This window comes from Pseudophryne corroboree, chromosome 11 (assembly GCF_028390025.1).
Source record: "Pseudophryne corroboree isolate aPseCor3 chromosome 11, aPseCor3.hap2, whole genome shotgun sequence".
In the NCBI taxonomy this organism is placed as follows: Eukaryota; Metazoa; Chordata; class Amphibia; order Anura; family Myobatrachidae; genus Pseudophryne; species Pseudophryne corroboree.
In genome coordinates, this window is record NC_086454.1 from 209,159,943 (window position 1) to 209,178,643 (window position 18,701).

The 18,701-nt window shown below is 46.7% G+C and overlaps 1 protein-coding gene across 1 annotated transcript in view; it reads left to right on the forward strand.

Annotated features, from left to right (window-relative positions):
- The window catches only part of LOC134969339 (capping protein, Arp2/3 and myosin-I linker protein 3-like), a 1,162,896-nt gene that overhangs the window by 412,839 nt on the left and 731,356 nt on the right, over positions 1-18,701 (forward strand). The gene's annotated exons all lie outside the window — the stretch shown is intronic.

Genomic DNA, 18,701 nt, shown 5'->3' on the forward strand with positions numbered 1-18,701 from the left:
CACATCTTTATATACCTCGGGACAAATGAACTACTGCAAAATACTCTCAGTGATCTTTTCAGTCCCTAAGTGTCCTGCTGTGATGTGATCATGAGCTACATCCAACAAAGTTCTCCTTTACAGTTGGGGAACCACAAGCTGTTCTACCACATCCTCACCCTATTTTGGGGGTCATTCCGAGTTTATCGTAGCTGTGCTAAATTTAGCACAGCTACAATCAATCACACTGACATGCTGGGGGATGCCCAGCACAGGGCTAGTCCACCCCGCATGTCAGTGCCGCCCCCCCCCCACCCGCAGAAGTGCAAAGGCATCGCACAGCGGCGATGCCTTTGCACTTCAAGAGTAACTCCTGGCCAGCGCAGCTTTAGCGTGCTGGCCGGAAACTACTCATCGCTCCCCTGCCCATAGCTGCTGCATGTGACGTCATTCAGTCTGGCCACGCCTGCATTGGCCGGACCGCTCCCACAAAATGGCAGCAAAACGCTGCCGTTCCGCCCCCTCCAACCCAGCGACTGCCTCTGCCTGTCAATCAGGTAGAGCCGATCGCATCCCTGCTACGGCCTTTGGCCATCTGGCATGCGCCGGTGCACTACGGCGCCAGCGCATGCGCAGTAGGGACCCATTCGCTCAGCTGCTATAAAAAGCAGCGAGCGAATGTGTCAGAATGACCCCCTTTGTAACTTGGTACAAGTGCTCATTGTGAAGGCCAATGTGAGGGTACCTGTTATCAGGATCTACTGGTTCCCCATTGATAATTTTCACATTTTCTATGTCTCTTATCAATGTGGAGTCCCTTAACTGTTCTGATGCAAACAGATCCATTCTCACTTCAATATGAGGAATATTTTCAGCACCATCTACAACTTCTCCTTCCCCTGGAGGAGATACTTCATTTTGTTCCTCATTGTCTACTACTTCCCCAGCCATACTAGCAAAAGGACATGGGTCTGAGAATTTCAAGGTCACACCTGTGGCCAGCATATCACCAGGATGGTCTACTGGCTCTATACCATTCACACCTGTGACCATATAGGATTCCCATAACTTCAAAAATGGGGAAAGTCTCTCCCTATTATATTATTATGTACTAAGGAAGGAACCACTCCCACATAAACAATAGCTAAACCACAAGGGGTCTCAATATTCACTTCAACAGTATTATAATGGTGGGTGTCACCATGAATACACATTAAACCAACAGTTGTTTACTGGAACTTTAAAGCATTTTTCAACCCATTTTTCACAAGAGTACTGTAATTAAGCTTCCCAAGTCTAAAAATGCCTCTACATTGGTGTCTTGCATACAAATTTCACATGTGTGTTTCAGCCTCAGCTGAAGGTGCAACAGTACAGGCTAACCTAGCAAAGCAGCACATTCTGCGAAATTCAAAGACCGCATCCCATTGGATGGGTTCTTGAACAAGTGGGCACTTAGCAACAACATGTCCTGGCATACCACACCTAAAATATTTAATCATATGACTGTCAAGTCTTTTAGGTGGCTGAGACCTTTATGGACCAAGCACTCACAGTGTCTTCATTTTTGAGAGAACAGTATTACCAGGTTTTACAAGTGTGCGCTGTCGAGGATCTAGGGACTGCTGTGGTAAGCCAGTAGTTCCTCTGCTGCCAGATACCTTTCAACCATCTCCACTAGCTGGTCAGCTGTCTTAGGATCCCCATGGCTTACCCACTTGCGCAAAGCCACAGACAGGGGCCTCAAATAATGGTCTATGACAAATCTTTCCACCATCTGGGGTCTAGTTAATGTCTCTTGTAACCATTTTTTAGGTCAGGTGGATGAGGGCGTGATTTTGTTAGTGGGGAGGTTTGTCAATGTAGTACAACTGGTGATGCACATGTTGCACTTGGATGAATAGGGTAACTGTTAACAGCCGCGGCGTGGCTCATGGAGGACGCAGGTCCCGGCCATTGCCAGCCAACCGTGACGCTGCGCCTCCATCAGCCAGTGCTTCCAGGTCCAGCCCTGCTACTAGCAACACTACCGCAGTGGGGGACTGGGAGCTGCTGAGCACCTAGCAACTGGGTCACTAGACACAGGCAGCATTCCCAGTTGCTAGGCAACTAGTCTGTTAGGTCTTTCTGTGGACTTTCAGCAGCGAAGCTGCATGTCCTTTCCTTTAATCATCTCCTCTTTGGATTCCTGGGGCTGATTGGAGCAGCCACATATAAATTATTTTCCTGATCACTCCCAATCTGCTGAATATAGTTCCTGCTACATGTGCGAACCTGTCAGCTCGGGGTATTCCTAAAGTCGGTTACCTAGTCTCGCTCGAGTTCCTGAGCAGATCCAGTTCACATTAAAATCAGGTTTTGTGTGGACCTTCCACACAGATTGTTATCTTTTTCTCTTTTATTGTTTACCATCTTGTGCATTATTGCATTCACATGTAGGTTATTTTTAGTCGCTTATTGCACCATGTGCATTGTTGCACTTACAAAGAGTTAATGTTTAGTTTCAACACCTTCCTGTGCATTGTTGCACTCACATATATTCTGTTACTTATTACAGTTTGTGAATTAGGCAGTTTATCTATGTTGGATCCTGTGAGCATCTCTCTGCACTATACCTTACACTTGCCCAGCCTCCAATAGTTGCCTTGTCCATCCGTATGTCCTGGGGGCATCTGAGTATGGGGTGGATCTAATTCACCCTGGAAAGGCGGCTGCTATAGTTGAAGCCTAGCATTGCAGGAGGCTAAAGGACTGCTGGGCAAGAGTAATTCTATTAGCATCACCTGCTAGCCCTCGTAACAGAGTAGTCCTCATACTACATGTCTAGCCACCACTTCCACCCTCAATCATTACAGTTATTTCACGTGACAAGCGAATTCACTACATCCATCTTATATCCAGACTTCTATGTCACTCAGTTCATGTACCTCCTCCAGATCATAACAGTATAACAAGCCAAAACCGTAGCCTTTAGGGTCACTCTTTTCTGAATGAATCCAGCACAGCAAAACACTACCCAGAATCTGGCTGGCCAGATCCAGGATTTGACCCAGCAGCTACAGGATCTTTCTCTTTGTGTGGATACTCAGTAGGAGAGCTGTCAGATCCAATCTATTTCATCCCCAGCCCCAAAGGAGCCAAAACTCAATCTCCCAGATAGGTTTCTGGGGACTGTAAACACTTTGTTAATTTCTGGGAGAGCTGCAAGCTATATTTTAGGCTCATGCCCAAATCTTCTGGATCCGAGACCCAGCAGGTGGGGATCATCATTTCTTTCTTGCAAGGTGATCCGCAATCTTGGGAATTTTGTCTTCCAGCAGATCACTTTAGTCTGTGTTCCGTGGATGCTTTCTTTAAAGCTGGGGGTACTCTATGATGACCTGGATAGGGCAGCATCTACGGAGGCCCATCTTCGCTCTTTAAAACAAGGAAGAAACCCAGCCAAGGGATATTGCACCAAATTTCTTCAATGGTCAAAAGACTGCATTTAGAACAATAAAAGATTTCCTTGTTCAATAGCCAACCCCGGCTGCCTCGGATGCTCTTATGGAGTTAGCCATCAAGGTGGATAGGCGGACTCGGGAAAGGAAGATGGAAAAAAGATGTTCCCTCACCATCATCTTGTTGGATGGTGCCAGAGATTGCAGTGGATACTGAGGAGCACAGGCAGATCAAGGCATTCCGCTTGACCCCCCATGAGAATGCTAGGCGACACAATCTTGGATTGTGTCTTTATAGTGGGGGCAAGGGGCATCTGGCGAATACCTGCCCGCAAAAGGTGGAAAACAAGTAGACTTGAGAAGTAAAGGGGAAGTTTTCTCAGGTCTCTGTTCCATATCCCCAAATACTTCTTTGCTGCATCCTTCTATAATTGTCACCCCCACCAGTCAGATTGAAGTGCCGGCCTTTGTAGATTTTGGTACTGCTGGAAATATTATGGATTTGGCATTTGCCCATGCCCAAGTAGTGCCTATGGAGAATTTAGATGCTCCTATTTCCGTCTGTGGTCCTGATGGCAACCCCCTCCTTAATGGTCGGGTGAAGACCCGGCCATCAGTACTTACTTTTTCTGTGGGAGCTCTACATTCTGAAGAATTATCCTTCCTCCTAGTTCATTGCCCTCTTACTCCAATTGTTTTGGATCTACCTTGGCTAAAAGGTACATAACCCAATGTTTCATTGGAGTTCTGGAGACCTTCTTTCTTGGGGTTCAGGATGTGCCGCAAAATGTCTGACCGTACCAGTCCAATCAGTCCATTCTGTTCCTGAAGGGTTGCCAACCCAATATCTGGAATTCATGGACGTCTTCTCCAAGCAGCAGGCCAAGTCACTGCCTCCTTACCAATCCTATGATTGCATTATCAATTTTATGCCAGGAGCCAAGCATCCTAAGGGTTGGCTTTATGTGTTGTCTTTGCCCAAGACTAAAGCCATGGAGGAGTACATCCAGGACAGTTTGGAGAAGGGTTTTATTCAGCCTTCCAAATCACCGTTAGGAGCAGGTCTTTTCTTTGTGGGCAAGAAAGACAGCTCATTGCGTCCATGCATTGACTATAGGGGTTTAAATAAGGTGACTTTAATTTCTGTTTTGTTTGATCAGCTGGGGGAAGCTACATTTTTTTCTAAATTGATTTGCGTGGAGCATACAATCTTATACAAACCTGGTAGGGGAATGAATGGAAGACCACCTTTAATACTCATTCTGGTCATTATGAGTATTTAGTTATAACGTTTGGACTTTCTAACACTCCTGCTGTCTTTCAGGATCTCATTAACGATGTTCTCCGAGAATTCCTGAGAAAGTTTGTGGTTGTCTACTTAGATGATATCTTGATTTAGTCACGTAACATCCAGGAACATCGTACTCACATTAAGGTTGTTCTCTCAAAACTCAGAGAAAATTGCCTTTAGGCTAAATTGGGGAAGTGTGAATTTGTGGTGGAGAATTTAGTGTTCCTAAGGTACATAATTACATCCAAAGAATTTGCTATGGATCCTAAAAAACTCCAGGCAGTCCTTGACTCGGTCCGTCCTACAAATTTGAAAGTTGTACAATGTTTATTGGTTTCTTTAATTATCACAGAAGATTTTTTCATTCCTTCTCTACCATTGTAGCTCCAATAGTGAATTTAACCAAGAAGGGTGCAGATTCTACACGTTGGTCACCACAGGTGATTAAGGCATTTGAGGATCTAAAAAAAGCATTTATCTCGGCTCCTGTTCTCTGGCACCCTGATCCAGATTTGCCCTTTTTTGTGGAGGTAGACGCCTCCAAAGTAGGAGTGTGGGCTATTCTTTCTCAGGAAGATCCAGTCGACTATAAACTCCAACCCTGTGCCTTTTTCTCATAAAAGTTTTCCTCTGCAGAAGTCAAGTATGATGGTGGGAACTGAGAACTCTTGGCGGTCAAATGGGCTCTGGAGGAATGGAGACACTGGTTGGAGGGGGCAAGACATATTATTATGGTGTTTACTGATCACAAAAACCTGACATATATCGAGTCAGCAAAAAAATTGAATTCCTGACAGGCCAGATGGGCACTATTATTTTGCTAGATTCGATTTTTTTTATTACTTTTAGGCCAGGTTTCAAGAATGTAAAAGCTGACGCATTGTCCCAGAGTTTTTGCCAAGTCATGAAGTTTCTACATCACCTGTGCCTATTGTTTCTCCTAAATGCATTTTTGCCAGTCTCACCATGGATCTCAAATCACGCATTCAATCAGCACAGGGACAAGTCCCATCCAAATCTCCCGCGGGATTGCTGTTTGTTTCGGAAAAATTCAGATCTGCTGTTTTATCTGAGTTCCATTTCAGTAAGACCTCGGGGCACCCAGGGGTTACTAAAACTTTGGGCCTTATTTCTCGTTCAGTATGGTGGCCAACTATCAAGAGAAGCGTTCAGGAAATTGTATGGGCATGTAATATCTGTGCCAAAATCACAGGACAGTTGCTTCCTTTGTCTGTACCCTCCAAACTATGGACTCATTAATCTATGGATTTTGTTGTGGATGTGCCAAAATCCTCCAAGTGTTTGGTCATTTGGGTTGTGGTTGACGGTTTTAGTAAAATGGCTCACTTTTATTCCCCTATCCAAATTGCCTAGTGACAAAGATCTTGTCGTTCTCTTCGTTCAACATATCTTTTGAGTTCATGGATTGCCTTTGGACATTGTCTCCGATAGGGGCACCCAGTTTGTGGTATGCTTCTGGAAGTCCTTCTGCTCTGAATTGGAAATTAACATCAGCCTTTCTCCAGGATATCATCCACAATCTAACGGACAGACTGAACCGGTAAATCAGTCTTTGGAGCTGTTACGACCCGGATGCTCAGGACCAGGGAGATCTTATATAGTAGTCCAGAGCAGCAGGACATAATGCTGGGATAGGGAAACGGAATGGGAAATGTTACGACCCGCAGGCTCAGGACCGGAGAGATCTTATACAGTAGTCCAGAGCAGCAGGACGTAATGCTGGGAAAGGGAAATGGAATGGGAATAGCCCCTGGCACCCTACCTCCGTTGTTTTACCCATGCTGTCAATTCACTCTTGCGAGACTATGGTTTCTTGGGCCCATGGCAGCCGCGTTTGAAGGGCGGATTAAGTCTGCCCAACTCCGATGCCCCCTCAGGTCTTAAGGAGAGACAAAGAGTGAACTGAGACAGGGTAATAACAAGGGGCCCTCTAACTGAAACAACAAGGCCAGGGGCTACTGGCTAACCTAAAACTAAAAGTATGCGCGGCTTACCGCCAAGGAAAAGAACAACCAAAAGATACCACTTGTCCACTCCCCTACACGGCACCGCCGAGTTCCGGAGAGGACAATGGAAGCGGAAACCTCCGCAAATGCTCCAGTACAAAAAATAATACTAAAGCGGCCTAGGCCACAACACGCGGCAAGGCCGCCACTCACGAAACCGGGTGAGAACCCCAACCGACAGCCACAGGTAAATGAGGACCAGAAGGATTGCCGGAACCATCTAACGAACTCCAAAATACAGGAACTCAGGGAGCAGGACGGACCGGATACGGCAGACCAAGAACAAACGTTCACCAAACATGAGCAGCATGCAGGAAGCTATCACCGGCGTTAGTGTGAGGCACTGAGGAGGCATATAAGAGGGAAGCCTCCAATAGGAACACAGAGCCTAATGAACAAATGTCGTGCAGCTGCTTTGCTGCACAAGCAGGGGAAAACAGGTGAATGCTGATAAGGCAACGGGGAACGCGGTCCACCTGTGGCGTCCCCGTTGCTAAGGACCCGGCGGCCCTGCAAGCACGGCATCCTAGCGTTGCCAGGGAGCCGCCAACTAGCGCGTGCCTAGTGTCCCGGTGTTCCTAGGCGCCGTGCGGAAGAAACAAGAAGAGAGGCGCGGCGGCCGTGACCGCAGCTCTGTCAGAGAGCTGGCGCACCGCCGCGCCTAACAGTACCCCCCCTTGAGGAGGGGTTACAGAACCCCTAGAGCCGAGTTTATGAGGAAACTCCTGAAAAAGTACCCTTTTAAGTCTTGGAGCATGTAAATCTTTATCCAACACCCAAGACCTTTCTTCAGGGCCATAGCCTTTCCAGTGGACCAAAAAATAAAGTCGGCCCCGAGACATCTTAGAATCTAAAACCTTCTCCACCAAGTACTCCTGCTGCCCCTGCACATTCACCGGAAGTCTACTCCGGGAAGACCTCCGAAGAAATCTCCTGGAGGAAAAATACTGTTTCAGAAGGGAACAGTGAAAAGTATTGCCAATCTTTAGTGATCTCGGTAACCGTAATTGAAAAGCAACTGGATTGACCTTTTTAATGATAAGGAACGGTCCAATAAATTTGGGTCCTAATCTAGCCGAGGGCTGTCAGAGCCTGATGTTGCGGGTTGACAACCACACCTTTTCTCCCACCTTAAACGTGCATGGGCGCCGGAACCTGTCAGAAAAAATCTTTTCTCGGAAGGCAGCCTTCTTGAGGGCAAGGTGAACTTTTTTCCAAATAATTCTAAGACGGGAAGTTAAGGTCAACGAAGAGACTGAAACATGAGGGTAAAAAGAATTTGCTCTAGGATGGAAACCCAACAATGAAAAGAACGGGGACTCCTTGGTGGAGGAATGACAAGAGTTATTATAAGCAAACTCGGCCAACGGCAGAAATTCAGACCAATCATTCGGAAGTTTGGCCGAATATAACCGTAAGTACTGTTTCAATGACTGATTTACACGTTCAGTTTGTCCGTTAGACTGGGGATGATATCCAGAGTTTCATATTCAATGAGGCACAAAAACGTTTCCAGAATCGTGCGATGAATTGCGGACCCCGATCAAAGACAATATCCTTGGGTAAACCATGGTGCCTGAACACATGGCGGAGGAACAAAACTGCTAACCCTTGAGCAGAGGGTAACCGGGGGAGAGCAATGAAATGAGCCATTTTACTAAAACGGTCTACCAGCACCCAAATGACTCGAAGGCCCGCTGAAAGAGTAAGGTCCACCACGAAATCCATGGATATATAAGTGACCATGGCCTGAGAGGAATGGCTATAGGCATGACTTGCCCAACTGGCAACGCTCGATCAACCTTGAACTGAGCACAAACCTGACAGGAACGGACAAATTCTTTAACATCTTTAGAGAGACTAGGCCACCACACCGAACGAGATACTAGTTCCAAGGTCTTAGTGATACCCGGATGACCAGACACTTTGTTGTCATGAAACTCAGCTAGAACAGAGCCTCTCAGGAATTCAGGGGCAAAAAGACGATCAGCAGGAGTAGCTTTGGGAGCCTGCTGTTGAAGCTGGACCAGCTGTGTAAATAAATCCTGTGTGAGGCCTGCCCGGATGATAGATGATGGAACTATGGATGTGGTGGCAGGATGGTTATTGTGAACTGGAAGAAAACAACGTGACAGGGCGTCAGCTTTCGTATTCTTAGAACCGGGCCTGAAGGTGATAATAAACCTGAAACGAGTGAAAAAAAATGCCCAACGTGCCTGCCGAGCATTAAGTCGTTTAGCTGACTCAATATATTGCAGGTTCTTATGGTCAGTAAACACTGTAATGGTATGCCTAGCACCTTCCAGCCAATGCCTCCACTCCTCGAAAGCCCATTTAACTGCCAGCAATTCTCGGTTACCAACATCATAGTTGGATTCTGCGGAGGAGAATTTCCTGGACATGAAGGCACAAGGGTGTAATTCCTGAGACTCCGGATCTTCCTGAGAAAGGATAGCTCCCACTCCAACCTCTGAGGCATCTACCTCGACTATAAAGGGGAGCTCCGGGTTAGGATGTCTGAGAATAGGAGCCGAGACAAAGGCCTGCTTCAAGGCCAGAAAGGCAGACTCAGCTTCTGGCGACCAATTGGAAGGGTCTGCTCTTTTTTTAGTCAAGGCTACAATTGGAGCGACCAAATCAGAAAAGGCATGAATGAAACGTCTATAATAATTTGCAAACCCTAAAAAGTGCTGAATTGCTTTTAAATTCGTGGGTTGCGCCCAATTAAGGATGTCCTGGAGTTTTTTCGGTTCCATATAAAACCCCTGGGGAGAAATAATATATCCCAAAAAAGACACTTCCGTGATGTGGAAATCACATTTCTCAAGTTTAGCATATAAATGATTCTCCCGTAGCTTTTGAAGAACCAGACGCACATGGGAAACATGTTGTTCCAAAGACTCGGAGTAGATCAAGATGTCGTCTAAATAAACGACTACAAACTTCCCAAGAAAGTCACGAAGCACATCATTAATGAGGTCTTGAAGTACCGCAGGTGCATTAGACAGCCCAAATGGCATCACCAGGTATTCATAATGACCTGACTGTGTGCTGAAAGCCGTCTTCCACTCATCCCCAGATCTTATTCGGATGAGATTATAAGGTCCTCTAAGATCGATCTTAGAGAAGATGACGGCAGAGCGTAACTGATCAAAGATTACTGAAATTAATGGCAAGGGATAGGTGTTCTTAACAGAAATTTTATTCAGAGCCCGAAAGTCAATACAAGGTCTGAGCGACCCATCTTTTTTCTCAACAAAAAAGAACCCTGCACTCAATGGAGACTTCGAGGGCCTAATGAAACCTTTTTTCAGGCTCTCCTGTATGTAATTATCCATAGCCGTGGTTTCTGGCCCAGACAGGGCATACAATCTCCCCTTAGGTAAAGTGGCATCTGGAATTAAGTCAATAGCACAATCATAGGACCGATGGGGAGGCAGAACGTCCGCGTTACCTTTGGAGAAAACATCGGCAAAATCCTGATATTCCAAAGGAATATATTCTGGGGTAACAGCCGCAACCCGGACTGGAAGGGAAATACACTCCTTGCAACAAAAGGGACCCCACTGGGAAATCTCCCCAGACCGCCAATCTATGGTGGGATTATGAAGGGCTAGCCAGGGGTGGCCCAAAACACTGGAACTGCCGGGCAATGAGTAAGGTAAAATTCTATTTTCTCAGAATGTAGGGCCCCCACAGTCAGTAGTACTGGAGGTGTGCAGTGAGTAATAACCCCATTGGAAAGCGGACCACCATCCAAGCCGTGCATGGTAATATGTTTAACCAAAGGTACCTGAGGTATGCCTAAAGTCCTAGCCCAACCTAAATCCAAGAAATTTCCTGCAGCTCCACTGTCGACGAAGGCCGACACCGACGAACTGAGGCTACCAAAGGAAATCTTTACAGGAACTAAAAAAGAATCTTTAGAGGAGATTAACTGCAGACCTAAGTGAACCCCCTCACCATTCACTTGGTCAAAGCGTTTTCCGACTTATTCGGGCAACTACGTGCGATATGTCCCTTGCCACCACAATACAAACAGAGCCCAGATTTTAACCTTCTGGTCCTTTCCTCTGGGGACAGCCGGGAGAAACCCATCTGCATGGGCTCCTCAACGTCCTCAGGAAAAGGCTAGGCCTAACAGTTGTTCCTCTTTCAGCCCTCCGCTCTCGGAGACGACGATCAATTTTAATGGCAAGCTCCATGAGTTTGTCTAGAGTCTCAGGAGCGGGGTACTGAAGGAGAATGTCTTTATTAATTTCAGACAAACCGAGGCGAAACTGACTGCGCAGGGCCGGGTCATTCCAGCCACAGTCGTTCGACCAACGGCGGAACTCGGTACAATATGCTTCTGCTGAACCTTTCCCTTGCTTTAGATGGCTCTCAGCTGATGCTTCTCTATCTGGGTCATCATACAAAAGGCCTAAGTATTTAAAAAAGGCATCTACTGATAGCAAGGCAGCATCATCTGATTTTAGCCCAAAAGCCCAGGTATGTGGATCACCTTGGAGTAAAGATATGACAATCCCGACCCGTTGGGACTCTGTACCGGAAGAACGAGGTTTTAAATGAAAATAAAGCTTACAAGCTTCCTTAAAATTAAAAAAATCCTTCCGACTACCCAAAAAACGATCAGGTAAATGCATCTTCGGCTCAGGAACCACACTCGGGGAGGCTCGCAAAAGATCTTCCTGCGATCTCACCCGAAGAGAAAGATCCTGAACCATCTGAGTTAACTCCTGAATCTGGTTGGCCAAAAGCTGACTGGGATTTGGACCTAACCCTGCTGGATTCATGAGGACGAATTTCTAGGCCTATCAATACAAAAAATTAAACCCCTTTTTTTTTTATATTGGCCGGTGATAATGTTACGACCCGGATGCTCAGGACCAGGGAGATCTTATATAGTAGTCCAGAGCAGCAGGACGTAATGCTGGGATAGGGAAATGGAATGGGAAATGTTACGACCCGGAGGCTCAGGACCGGAGAGATCTTATACAGTAGTCCAGAGCAGCAGGACGTAATGCTGGGAAAGGGAAACGGAATGGGAATAGCCCCTGGCACCCCACCTCCGTTGTTTTACCCAAGCTGTCAATTCACTCTTGCGAGACTATGGTTTCTTGGGCCCATGGCAGCCGCGTTTGAAGGGCGGATTAAGTCTGCCTAACTCCGATGCCCCCTCAGGTCTTAAGGAGAGACAAAGAGTGAACTGAGACAGGGTAATAACAAGGGGCCCTCTAACTGAAACAACAAGGCCAGGGGCTACTAGCTAACCTAAAACTAAAAGTATGCACGGCTTACCGCCAAGGAAAAGAACAACCAAAAGATACCACTTGTCCACTCCCCTACACGGCACCGCCGAGTTCCGGGGAGGACAATGGAAGCGGAAACCTCCGCAAATGCTCCAGTACAAAAAATAATACTAAAGCGGCCTAGGCCGCAACACGCGGCAAGGCCGCCACTCACGAAACCGGGTGAGAACCCTAACCGACAGCCACAGGTAAATGAGGACCAGAAGGATACCCGGGACCGGCTAACAAACTCCAAGATACAGGAACTCAGGGAGCAGGACGGACCGGATATGGCAGACCAAGGACAGACGTTCACAAAACATGAGCAGCATGCAGGAAGCTATCACCGGCGTTAGTGTGAGGCACTGAGGAGGCATATAAGAGGGAAGTCTCCAATAGGAACACAGAGCCTAATGAACAAATGTCGTGCAGCTGCTTTGCTGCACAAGCAGGGGAAAACAGGTGAATGCTGATTAGTGCAACGGGGAACGCGGTCCACCTGTGGCGTCCCCGTTGCTAAGGACCCGGCGGCCCTGCACGCACGACGTCCTAGCGTTGCCAGGGAGCCGGCGGCTAGCGCACGCCTAGCGTCCCGGCGTTGCTAGGCGCCTTGCGGAAGAAACAAGAAGAGAGGCGCGGCGGCCGTGACCGCAGCTCTGTCAGAGAGCGGGCGCACCGCCGCGCCTAACAGGAGCAGTATCTACGGTGTTACAGTAAGTTTCAAAATGTCAGGATGACTGGGTCGACCATCTACCCTTTGCAGAATTTGCATACAATAATTATGGACATTCTTCAACTTCCATGTCTCCTTTCTTTTGTTGTTTTGGTTTTCATCCCAAATCCAATAATTTCATTTCATCACAACAGTCAGGTTCTTCTTTTCCTCTAGTATCAAGCCTTAGAAGTTGCTGTGGCCCGTTCCAGGAAGTTTGCTGATAGATTTCAGAAACCATGCTCTTTAAAAAGTGTGGCTGTCCGCTCAGAATATCAAGCTCCGCCAACCATCTCAAAAATTGGGTCCCCGTTACTTTGGGCCATTTCAATTTATTAAAAAAATTACTCCAAATTAGTTCGTGGACAGGAGCATTTTGGAAGAGCTGTGGTACTGAAGACAGGCCATGGGTTCCTGGAAGGTTCCTTCACGCAATTTTGGAAGAGCTATGGTACTGAAGACAGGCCATGGGTTCCTGGAAGGTTCCTTCACGCTCCTGAATTAAAGAAGGATCTAGTGCTTTCTTATCCACTCATCTCATCAAGGGGGTGTCCTGTTAACAGATGCGGCATGGCTCATGGAGGACGCAGGTCCCAGCCATTGCCAGGTGACCAGGATGCTGCGCCCCTTCTATCAGCCGGCGCTTCCGGGTCCTCGCCCTGTACCTAGCAACACTACTGCAGTGGGGACAGGGAGCCGCCGAGTGCCTAGCAACCGGGACGCTAGATGCAGGAAGCTTTCCGGTTGCTAGGCAACTAGTCTGTTAGGTCTATCTGTGAATGTGCAGCAGCGCAGCTGCACATCCTTTCCTTTACTCAACCCCTCTTTGGATTCCTGTGGCTAATTAGAGAAGCCACGCACATGTAAATTATCTTCCTGGTCACTCCCTATCTGCTGATTATAGTTCCTGCTACATGTGAGAACCTGTCGGTGTATTCCTGAAGTCGGTTACCTAGTCTTGCTCGAGTTCCTTATCAGATCCAATCCACCTTCAAATCAGGTTTTGTGTGAACCTTCCACACAGACTGTTATCTTTTTCTCTTTTATTGTTTACCATCTTGTGCATTGTTGCATTCACATACAAGTTATATTTAGTCGCTTATTCCACCATGTGCATTGTTGCACTTACATTATTATTATTATTATTATTATTATTATCATTAATATTATCATCCTTTATTTATATGGCACCACAAGGGATCCGCAGCACCCATTACACAATAAATAATAAAATGAGCAAGCAAGAAAACCGCACTTACAGTACAGGACAAAATAGGACAGGTATAGAAAACCTGGGAGTATGGAATATAAGATAGTGTAAGTTAGAAAAGGAAAAGCATATGAGGAAAGAAGTTCCTGCTCTTGTGAGCTTACAATCTAAAAGGTGAGGGGCTAACAGACCAGAGTGACACAGACGGGGTAGACAGTGAGCATAGACAAGAGGGTTAGAAGGAGAGTTGACTGGGTTTGGTAAAGAAGTGGGTCTTGAGAGCCCGTTTGAAGTTTTGTAGAGAGGTGGAGAGTCGGATGGGGAGAGGTAGAGCATTCCAAAGATAGGGAGTAGCATGTGCAAAATCTTGTAGGGAGGAGGTAATTAGTTGGCAGGAGAGATGGTGTGCATTAGCAGTGTGAAGAGGACGGGTGGGAATGTAAAGAGAGATAAGGTCAGAGATGTAAGAGTGAGAAGAGTGGGTGAGGGCTTTGTAGGTGAGTGTGAGAAGCTTGAATTGGATTCTGAATGGGAAGGGTAGCCAGTGAAGGTCCTGCAAGAGAGGGGATGTGGATGTAGTACGTTTGGTGAGGAAGATTTGACGGGCAGCAGCATTGAGGATAGATTGAAGTGGAGAGAGGCATTTTTGAGGGAGGCCAGATAGGAGGAGATTGCAGTAGTCTAATCTGGAGATGACCAGTGAGTGAATGAGGGTTTTAGTAGCATCCTGGGTGGGAAAGGGTCTGATTCCGGAGATGTTTTTGAGGTGGAAATGGCAGGTTTTTGAGAGGTACTGAATGTGTGGTTTGAAGGAGAGGAGGAGTCAAGGATTACTCCAAGACATCGCACTTGGGGGCTAGAGGATATAGTTGTGCTATCAATGGATAATGAAATTGTGGGAGGTGAGGTTATGCAGGAGGGAGGGAAGATGATCAGCTCAGTATTAGACATGTTAAGTTTAAGAAAGTGCTGGGACATCCAGGAGGAGATAGCAGAGAGACAGTTGGAGATACGAGTGAGGAGAGCAGGGGAGAGGTCAGGGGTGGAAAGGTAGATTTGAGTATCATCAGCGTAGAGATGATATTTTAAGTCAAAAGAGCTAATGAGCTCACCTAATGAGGATGTGTAGATAGAGAAAAGGAGAGGCCCAAGAACAGAACCTTGGGGGACACCTACTGGTAGAGGAAGTGGGGGGGAGGTGGAGTCATGAGAGGTAACAGAGAAGGAACGGTCAGAAAAGTAGGAGGACAGCCAGGAGAGAGCAGTATCACGCAAACCAAGGGAGAGAAGGATTTGCAGGAGGAGAGGGTGGTCTACAGTGTCAAAAGCAGCAGAGAGGTCAAGGAGAATAAGCAGAGAGTAGTGGCCCCTGGATTTTGCAGCAAGTAGGTCATTGCAGACTTTTGTGAGGGCAGTTTCAGTGGCATGCTGAGGGCGGAAACCAGACTGAAAAGGATCAAGCAGTGAGTGGGAAGAAAGAAATATATTTAGGCGGTTGTAGACAATACGCTCAAGGAGTTTGGAGGCAAAAGGGAAAAGAGAGATGGGTCGGTAGTTGGAGAGATTGGTTGGATCAAGGGTAGGTTTTTTAAGAATAGGGGAGACAAATGCATGCTTGAAGGCAGAAGGGACAGTGCCTGATGAGAGTGAGAGATTGAGTAGATGGGCAAGATGGGAACAGGCAGAATAAGAGAGGAAGCTGAGAAGGTGGGAGGGAATAGGGTCAAGTGGAGAGGTGGAGTGGGATGAGGACCAGATGAGGCCATGACTTCCCCTCCAGATACAGGAAAGAAAAATGTCAGAGTTGGTAGGAAGGAAGGAGAGGGGCGGTTGAGAAATGGAGGAGGGAGGTTGCTCAGATTCTGGTGGGATGTTATGTCCTGACGAATGGAGTCAATTTTGGATGTGAAGTAGGTGGCAAAGTCAAGAGCAGAAAGCAAAGAGGGGAGTTTAGGCAGGGATGGGCAGAGGAGCAAGTTGACAGTGGCAAAGAGGCGCCTGTGGTTTGAGGATTGGGAGGAGATTAGGTTTTTGAAGTAAGACTGTTTTGAGAGGGTAAGTGCAGCAAAGTAGGATGAGAGCATAAATTTGTAATGGAGGAAGTCGGCCTTATTGCGTGATTTCCTCCACTGACGTTCAGCGGTACGTGAGCATTTTTGCAGATATCTGGTGCATTTGGTGTGCCAGGGTTGAGGTGTCAATCTGCGAGGGTGAATATGGTTAGTGGGGCGACAGAGTCAAGAGCAGAGGTAAGGGATGCATTGTAAAGGGAAGTAGCTTGTTCAGGGCAGGAAAGAGAGAGAATAGGAGAGAGCAGTGAGTCAAACAGGGAAGATAGGGAAGTGGTGTCAATAGCCTCAATGTTACACTTAGTGATGGTAGTCTTAGGTGGTAAAGATGGAGAAGCAGATAGAGATAGGTTAAAAGTGAGCAGGTGATGGTCAGAAAGGGGGAACAGGGAGTTAGAGAAATCAGAAAGATCACAGCGGTGAGTGAAAACCAGATCCAGTGAGCTTCCACTCACATGGGACTGGGAGGAGGTCCACTGGGAGAGACCAAGAGTAGAGGTGAGGTTAAGGAGTTTAGAGGCAGGTGATTTTGTGGGGTTAGCGATAGGAATGTTGAAATCATGTAGGATAATGGAGGGAATGTCAGAAGAGAGGAAGTGAGGCAGCCAGGAAGCAAAGTTGTCAAGGAATTTGGAGGGCAGTAGTTCCCCTTTCTCTTTTGTATCTGTCTTAGTTTTCCCATTGTTCTCTCCCTGTTTCGGTTAACGCCTTGTCACCTACTAAGACCGGGGGGCATCGGAGTCGAACAGACATAATAAGCCCGTGAAATGCGGCTGCTGTGGGCCCAAGAAACCATAGTCTCGCAGGCGTTGACCGACCACTTGGCAGAGACAACGGAGTTAGGTTTTCCGTTAGGTATTGCTGCGTACCCCAGTTCTGTTGCAGCTTCACGCATCTGTACTTGGAACTCTTCTGCTGCCACCCTATCTCCTGGGTTCCAAGTACAGAGAATATAACACTATACTCTAATATGAACTAACATTAACATGTGTAAGGTATAGGTTCACTGATTAAAACCTAACCCATTGCCCAACACCCACTGGTGGGCAATAAAAGCTAAAACAAACAAATAATGATATGGGAGGAGGACATCCCAAATTCCCCAAATATCCAACAATTAAACAGCCTAAATTCTGCTTATAACAATAACTCCAGATTACCTAGGTAAAACAGATACTGCAATGCTATAGTATCCTAGTTCACTGTGCAGCTAGTGAGAGTTGTAGTAATTATTTTGATTACCTAGGCAAAACAGACACTGCAATGCTATAGTGTCCTAGTTCACTGTGCAATTGGTGAGAGTTGTAGTAATTGTTTTAATTACCTGTAGGTGAGAGAATAAGATGTTAGGGTGAGATCGCAGTCCCTTGCCTACTGTATTTCATCCAGGCTAAGTCCAGGATTTGATATTAAAATTATATATCTTCTCCCTTTGAGCCTACTCCCTTAGAGTCTTACACCCTGTATCCTACAGTTAATGTTTAGTTTCAACACCATCCTGTGCATTGTTGCACTCACATACATTATGTTACTTATTTAAATTTATGAATTGTGCAGTTTATCTAGGTTGCATCCTGTGAGCGTCTCTCTGCACTATACCTTACTCAGCCTCCAATAGTTGCTTTGTCCATCCATAAGTCCTGGGGGCATCTGAGTATGGGGTGGACCTAATTCACCCTGGAAAGGCGGCTGCTATAGGTGAAGCCTAGCATTGCAGGAGGCTAAAGGACTGCTGGGCAAGAGTAATCGTATGAGCGCCACCTGGTAGCCCTCGTAACAGAGTAGTCCTCGCACTACGTGATTAGCTACCACTCCCGCCCTCAATCATTACAGTGTTTCACGTGACAAGCCAATTCACTATATCCATCTCATACCCAGACTTCTGCGTCACTCAGTCCATATACCTACTCCAGATCATAACAGTAACTCCCAGGTGATTCAGAATTTCTGCTTTTAGTTTTTCAAAGTCCAAAGCATCTGCTTAAATCAAAATAAGTTTTTTGAAGTTCGCCTGAGAGAAAGAGTGCTAGCAGGCCGGCCCACTGTCCTTTAGGCCATCTCCTCCCATTGGCCGTCCTCATTTTTAAAGGAAAATGACTAGGCCATATGGAGCTGGAACTGGTTGAGACATTTGGGGAAGCATTTCCAGGCCATGTTGCGAAATGCTGTACCACCTCTCACAGTCCTCTGTAGCTACTTAAATTCCAATTAATGTTGCCTGGTGGCTTCCTGCTGCACTGCTGACCCTTGTAACCAGGCTGGAACTGGTTGAGACATTTGGAGAAGCATTTCCGTCTATGCAACGAAATGCTATACCACCTCTTTAAGAACCTCACAGTCCTCACAGTCCACTGAAGCTACTTAACCTCCAATTAATGTTGCCTGGTGGCTTTTGTTGAATCCTGGTGGCTTCCTGCTGCACTACTGTCGCTTGTAGCCAGACCTTACATACATCCTCCATGTTGTCGTGTTTCTCCAGAAAATGTTTAGCCACTTTCTCAGAGGATATGTATCAGTATTGGTTTCCAAAAAGGGTGGGCCTGTACCTTAAGCTACACAGGTTTTCACCTGTGCAATGCACCACACTTCTGTGTGCGAGGCACCACAGCTCACAGCATGTCACACTTTGAAAAAGCCTCTACAGAATATTGCACCTGCAGTTTTACTCTGTGCCATATCTTT